This window comes from Pteropus vampyrus, unplaced genomic scaffold (assembly GCF_000151845.1).
Source record: "Pteropus vampyrus isolate Shadow unplaced genomic scaffold, Pvam_2.0 Scaffold1, whole genome shotgun sequence".
In the NCBI taxonomy this organism is placed as follows: domain Eukaryota; kingdom Metazoa; phylum Chordata; class Mammalia; order Chiroptera; family Pteropodidae; genus Pteropus; species Pteropus vampyrus.
Genome location: NW_011888782.1, coordinates 15,115,601 through 15,122,190, shown reverse-complemented (window position 1 = coordinate 15,122,190; position 6,590 = coordinate 15,115,601). Strand labels below are relative to the sequence as shown.

The 6,590-nt window shown below is 37.4% G+C and overlaps 1 long non-coding RNA gene across 3 annotated transcripts in view; it reads left to right on the top strand.

The window, feature by feature from the left end:
- Positions 1 to 1,467: 1,467 nt before the first annotated feature.
- The window catches only part of LOC111743037, an 11,580-nt gene continuing 6,457 nt past the window's right edge, over positions 1,468 to 6,590 (top strand). The window contains exon 1 of one of the 3 annotated variants that reach the window (XR_002781587.1): positions 1,468 to 1,996. This is a non-coding gene — a long non-coding RNA (uncharacterized LOC111743037). The remainder of the gene's footprint in view (positions 1,997 to 6,590) is intronic. The other 2 variants (XR_002781579.1, XR_002781574.1) reach the window with 2 other exon arrangements.

Sequence of the window (6,590 nt, the reverse complement as noted above, 5' to 3'; positions counted from 1 at the left end):
CAGCTTGTTCCATGACATCATTGTCCCCAACTGCCATCTCTACACATGTTACCCGTTTTAAGGAACAGTCTTGAGACAGGCTCTAGCCTTGCCGAGCCGGCCATTCCTCAGTGTGAAGAGACTGAGGGAGAAAACTTTCCACAGCTCCCTGGGCTTGCTGAAGTCAGAGAGACCGCTCCTGTGGGCACAGAGCATCCGCCTTGTCATCCACAATGCTGTTTATTTTCCTATCCTGGAGCTCTGGGGCTTAAAAATGTACCCGAGACTTCGGGCAGGTCAGTTTGAAAATGATATTTAAATATAATCACACTAACATCTAAAAATAACATTCATCTAAAATTAACATTGGAGTGAGTGAAAAGAAGTAGAAACGTTGAGTATCAAGAGCAAATAATGGCTTGGGGACATCAAATTATAACACCAATATATGAGCCCAGGCTTTCCTGTTCAGCTGTGTGACTTGCTCTAGGAATTTATATTTACATTTACATTTGCATGGTTTTGAAACCCTTACAGCTTTCTTCTCTCTCAATTTTATAATTCACCTCCTATGGATTGGATTACTAGAAGACTTGTTCTTGGAATTAGAAAAAAAAGTAAATTCATGACTTCATGGTACTTTTTAAAATTCTCCATGAATTTTTTTTTACTCTCCTCTCATTAAGAATTAGGGTCCATGTTACTTCTCCTTAAATCTTCAGGCTGTGGGTGCCACAATCAATGGAGCAGGGATCTTTAACTTCAGTGACGCTGATGTTTGGGTCATTAATTCTTTGCCGTGAGGGGGGTGAGGGCTGTTCTGTGAATTGAATATTTAGCAGCATCCCTGGTCTCAAGCCACTAGATGCCTGTATAACGCTGTCCCCAGTTGTGCAAACCAAAAGTGTATTCAGACGTTGCCAAACATTCTATGTGGGGCAAAATTGCCCCTGTTTGAATAGAGTATGGTGGAAATGAGGTCACAGGACTTCTGAAGCGAGGTCATAAAAGCTCAGCATGCTCCTGGTTCTCTTGGGACATTCATTCTGGAAGAAACCAATTGCTATGAAAGTCCAACTACCCTGAAACTGCCATACTTAGAGAGGCGATATTCTGGGTGACAATCCCAGCTGAACTCGGATGACAGCCCTGGCTGAGTCTTACCTAAATCTTTGACCTGAAAAATCTGTGAGATAATAAAACTGTTGTTGTTTGACCCTGCTTAGGTTGGGGTGGTGCCTTAATACAGCATGGTCATCGAAATGGAATCACTGGAAAATGGGAAGAATGTAATCTACTTAAGAATCAGGTTTTACTTGAATTATATATAGCTTATCAAATGCGTAGCAGATACACAGGTGCCCACAAGCACGAATTCTCCACACTCAGTTATTTGGGTGTGTACTTGTGGTATGCTGAGAAAATAAGAACTGGCATCCTAAACTTGTTCTAATCCTTTTCTTTTTTTTTCCCCCACAAGAGAAAATATTTTAAAGATGTAAGAGTTAAAGAAAACATCTGGTTTATGGGAAAATTATAAGAACATGCGTTTCCCTCGCCTGCTTCCTATCACTCCCACAGTGGAGCCTTAGCAGATTCTCAGCCTTAGCAACAAAATCAATAACAGGCTAACGTAATTACTCTGCAGAGAGGGCAGACTGTGTCAGCTATTACTTTATTAAGGGAGAAGAACACGTGTGAAAGGACAGCATCCTGCAAGGACGGAAGAATTGGGAGAATGCAGGAAAGAGGGCAAGGCAGATCATAAATATGCTGAATTGAAGGAATTAGGATCACACCCTGAAATGGCAGGAAAATGAATGTTTGCTTTTTCTGGTTTATTATTTGCTCAGTGATACTTTAGCATTTCAAAATGACAAACACCTTGGCTGTGGTTCTATCAGTCTCTTTGCTTTATTTAATTTTATAAAGAAGAATGCTCAGATGTTAAAATATTTGTTCTCTTTTCACTCGCAATTTTCTTCATTTTCTTCACAAAATGGAATGACCCTCCAAGGTAAGATTTGAAGCACAGAAATTATTCAGTGTTCATCTGGCACTAGTTCTGTGATAAGTTCTAGGCGTATTTTCATTATTTTACAAAACACCCCTGGGAGGTGTTTTGAAACGAAATGATTTGTCCTCCTTTATCTTCCTCAAGAAGGTCACGATAAAATATTTAGAACTTTAAACCTTCCACACCAGCACTTTTCCTCTCAGTTTTCCACAATGGAAAGTAAAGAAGCATCTCATGCTGGGAACGGGTCAATTGCCTGTTTGGCCTCAGATCCATTTCCTGGCCTTCCTCTCCTTTACCCGGCACTGCAGGGGATGGTCCTGCCACACTGCAGTTCCCAGGCTCCTTTGCCACCTGCTTCCTGCTATATTGGGTCAACAGGAGGAACTGGAGAGATTGAAGGGCGGGAGAGGGAGAAGCAGCCAGGGAATCTTTCTGCTCTGTGCTTCAGTAGCATCTCCAGACAACTCCAACCGTGGATGGAGTTTCAGTCCAGCTCTGCTATAACTGCCTCCTCCTATTGTCCTTCCAGCTTAGGGCTCGTAGCGGCTAACATTCCCAATATTAAATTCCATCTAATGTTTTTCTCCCTGGACCCTGACTAATTCGGGGAGACTCTAGTTCCAAATGAAGCCCAGCTTGACATCTGGATATTATGTTACGTTTTGATAGAACTATAAAAAGCAGAAAAACTTTGGTATTATTTCTCTGGTGTTTGTTGACTGACTTTACAGTTTAGGTTAGAAAGCTTCTAGAGTAATATGTTATAAAATTCTAGGAAAAGCAAAACTAATTTATAGTGACAGTGGTTGTCTTGGCGGGGATGGGAGAGATTAATTGCAAAGGAGTGTGCAGGGAATTTTTCACATGATAGAAATATTCCAAAGCATTTTTGTGATGGTTACATAAATGTATATAAATTTGCCAAAAGTCATTGAACTGTATATATAAAATGGGGCATTTTATTGTATGCAAATTATACTAGGGCTAGTAGCAGCTAATATTTCCAAGATCATGTCTGCATCATTTATTTTATGGTGTTTCGCTAATGATGATTCTTTCCTTCCACATTTATGAATTTGAATACTACTGGGAGGAAGAACTATCTCTTCTCTCATGTTTATTTATTTATTCCATTGTTTATCTATATCATTATGGACTAGTGGATGTTTATTTATGGCTTAACATCCAATTTTGTTGCTAAAATTTTGTTGTTCATGTTTTTCCAGTTTTGGCCAAGAAGAGCTCCTTCGGGTGGGCTCTTGTATTCTTTTATCAAGACCACCTCCCCGCTTCCACCCCCCAAACTTTTTGAGCATTTCACTTTCTGGCACCACGTGATGTTCCTGTCTCACTTTATGTTACGGTGTTCCATCCCTGGAATGAATTCCTTCTCCGAGAAGCTCTGGTTCCTTTTATTTGCATAGAGTGTTTAGAGACCAGTAACTGATGTAACGTAGCCTCATTATTATTAGGGTGTCATTGCTCTGACCCTCGAAACAGGTAGAGCTAGTTATTTTATGTATGTATACTAATCCATGCATGTACACATATCTATATTTTTGTATTTATATGGACAGACATTAAAAACCATGAGTTAATACTGCTATCTCTGATTCAAATCCATTAGCATGCATTGATTTTAGGCTTTCCTTTTTCCTTATTTGTATATTCTTTCTCTGACGCCAAGAAACCATAGCTCTCATTATCTACAATCTATTCGCTTTTTTTGTTCAAGTCTAATATAAACATAAACCTTGATGAGAATCAAAAACAAATCTCTTAGTAACTAGATTACAGTTTTTACGTAGTTATTTTTGTTTTTAGCCTTGCAGTATCCAGTTGAGGTACTGTTTTCCAAAGTGACTTTGGGTAGTTCTTGTCTTCCCTTTATACTTCAGTGTGCTTATGTTACTCATTTGTAATGCAGTTAGGTTCATTTCTAGTGTTTATATTCCATTTGGAGTCACCTCCATGTCCTGGTTGCTTTAGTGGTTGCTTTAAATTACTCGTTTAATTTTGGGGTATGTGAAGGATACGTAAAATATTGCTGTGGTTCTAAAAGTCAGTTATATTAAAAGGAAGTGCTCCTTTTTCATCCCTGCTACCCTAACTCCTTATCTCCTATTCTCACCCCTTTCCCACAGACCCCTGTAGCCAACCAATCTCTTCAGTTTCTAATTCACCTTTCCTGACTTCCTTCTTCAGGAATGAAAGAAATAGAGAATCATCATTAGGCAAATAAGCAGACACTGGCATATTATCCAATATTCCTTTCTTTTGTTAAGTGAAATATGCTGTAGATAATTTTTGTGGGCTTTGTATTTTTTCCCTTACAAGTATGTCCTAGAATCATTCCATATTAGTTCAAAGAGATCTTCCTTATCTTTGAATTTTTTTTTCAGCTTCATAGTACTCCATTACATTAGGCCTGAGAATTTCTTATTGACTTTCAGATGCTATAAAATTTACCTTGTTAGAACTGAATATTTATGTGTTCCTATAAATATTCTTAAGCTTTGTACTAGGGTACATTAAGTTACTTGCAAACAGTTTGATCTTTTAGAGTTTTCCTTTCAAATTTTGTTGGGCGAGATGACTGAGGTACTACCAGAGCAAGACATTGGGCACCTACCTACTGCCCTGGGAATTGTGGGGTTTTCTACTTTGGCAGATGGGAACTGGCACAATTTCCAGATTTTTATGAGTGCTGGGGGCTATCACCTCTAATTTTTCTGTGGTTCTTTCCTGAGTTCCGGTCGTATTTTCACATGCATGCACTGACGGGCTTTTGACCTTATATTCAAGCAAGACCCTCTGCAGAAACCCCATGTTCTCTCTGTGTACATCTATTTTTTTCTCCAGTATGTTGTCTTGCGAATTCTGTCTGCCTTGGTTTTCCTAGGTTCCTAACACCATTTCCTCCACTCAGGGAGTCCACCAGCTTTTGCCTGGCTTCTCTCTCCTTTTGCCATAGCCTGGAAATTCTCTCATGGCAGTACGAGGAAGTGATTGTAGGGCTCAGCTCATTTGTTTTCCTTCACTCAGGAATCACTGTCCCTCTTTATGTGATGTCTAGTATCTTCAAAACTTTCATTTCATATATTTTGTCCATTTTATTAGTGTTTCAGGAATCAGGTAAGTCTGGTTCCTATTATTTCATCTGGGCTAAAAGTAGATGTCTCTGCTATTGTAAATGGACTTGTTTTATTTTTCAATTTCAGTTTCCAGGTGTTCATTGTAAATTTACCTTGTAGTTTGCAAAATTGCTAAACTCACTTATTAGTTGGATAGACTTTTTTTTTTTTTTAGTAGATTTTTTTTAGGGCTTTTAATGCAGACCATTATGTTATCTTTGAAAAAAGACAGTTTTGCTTCTTCCTTTTATTTATTTTTCTTGCCTTATCTACGATCTCTAGTACAATAATGAATAGAAATGGTGAGAGTGGATATCCTTGTCTTGTTGATCTTAAAGACAAAGCAGTCAGCATTTCACCTTCAAGTATGATGCTATCTGTAGCTTCCTTTCTTAGATTTTCTTTAGCAAGTTGAGTTGTAATTGTAGTTTTCTGTGAGTTTTTACCACGAATGGGAGATTAATTTTATTAAATGCTTCTATTCATCTTTTAAGATAGACACATGTGTTTTATTTTTTTCTGTTAATTTGGTGATTTATACTAATCTATACTTATAGTAGTTTTATTGAGGTATAATTCACATACCATAAAGTTTGTCATTTTGAAGACTACAATTCAGTGGCTTTTAATATATTCACTAGGTGGTGCAATCATCACCACAACCTAATTCCACAACATTTTCCATTACTTAATTTTTGAATGTTAATTCAAAATTGCATTTCTGAGAAAAATTCTTTTGGTCATGCTGTATTATTCTATTTATTAATTGACTCAACTTGTTAAAATATTCTTAAGAATATTTGAATTTATGTTCATGAGGGCTATCCGTAGCTTCCTTTTCTTTTACTATCTTTCCTGAATGTGGTATCTGAGTTATGCTGGCCTTGTAAAATGAGTTTGGAAGTGTTTTCCGTCTATTTTCTGAAAGAGTTTGTGTAGAATTGGTATAATATTTTCTTTCCTTTAAAACTTTGATAGAATTCACTGGTGAACTAAGTCATCAGAGCCTGGAATTTCTTTGTAAGATCATTTTAATTACAAATTTAATTTCTTTAATAGATATCAGACTATTCAGATATTTTATTTCTTCTTGTATCAGTGGTAATTATTTGTATCTTTTAAAGAATTTGCATTTTTAAATTCAGGTCGTTGAACTTATTGGGATAAAATAATTCCAGATTGTGTTAGTTAACTAATACTGTGTTTTCTTTTTCTTTTTTAATTACCTTGAAACACAGTGGTTTTAAACACCAGTAATACATTACTTATGCTCTAATGGTTTCTGTGGGCGAGGAATTCAGGAATGATTTGATTGCATGGTTCTGGTTTAGGCTTTTTCATGAGGTTGTGATGACTTTTGGTGTTGCTGATGTGTAACTAGGGTTGGAGGGCCTGTTTCTAACATAGCTCATCCATTCATGTGACTAGCAAGTTGGTGCTGGCTTTTTGGTGGGAGG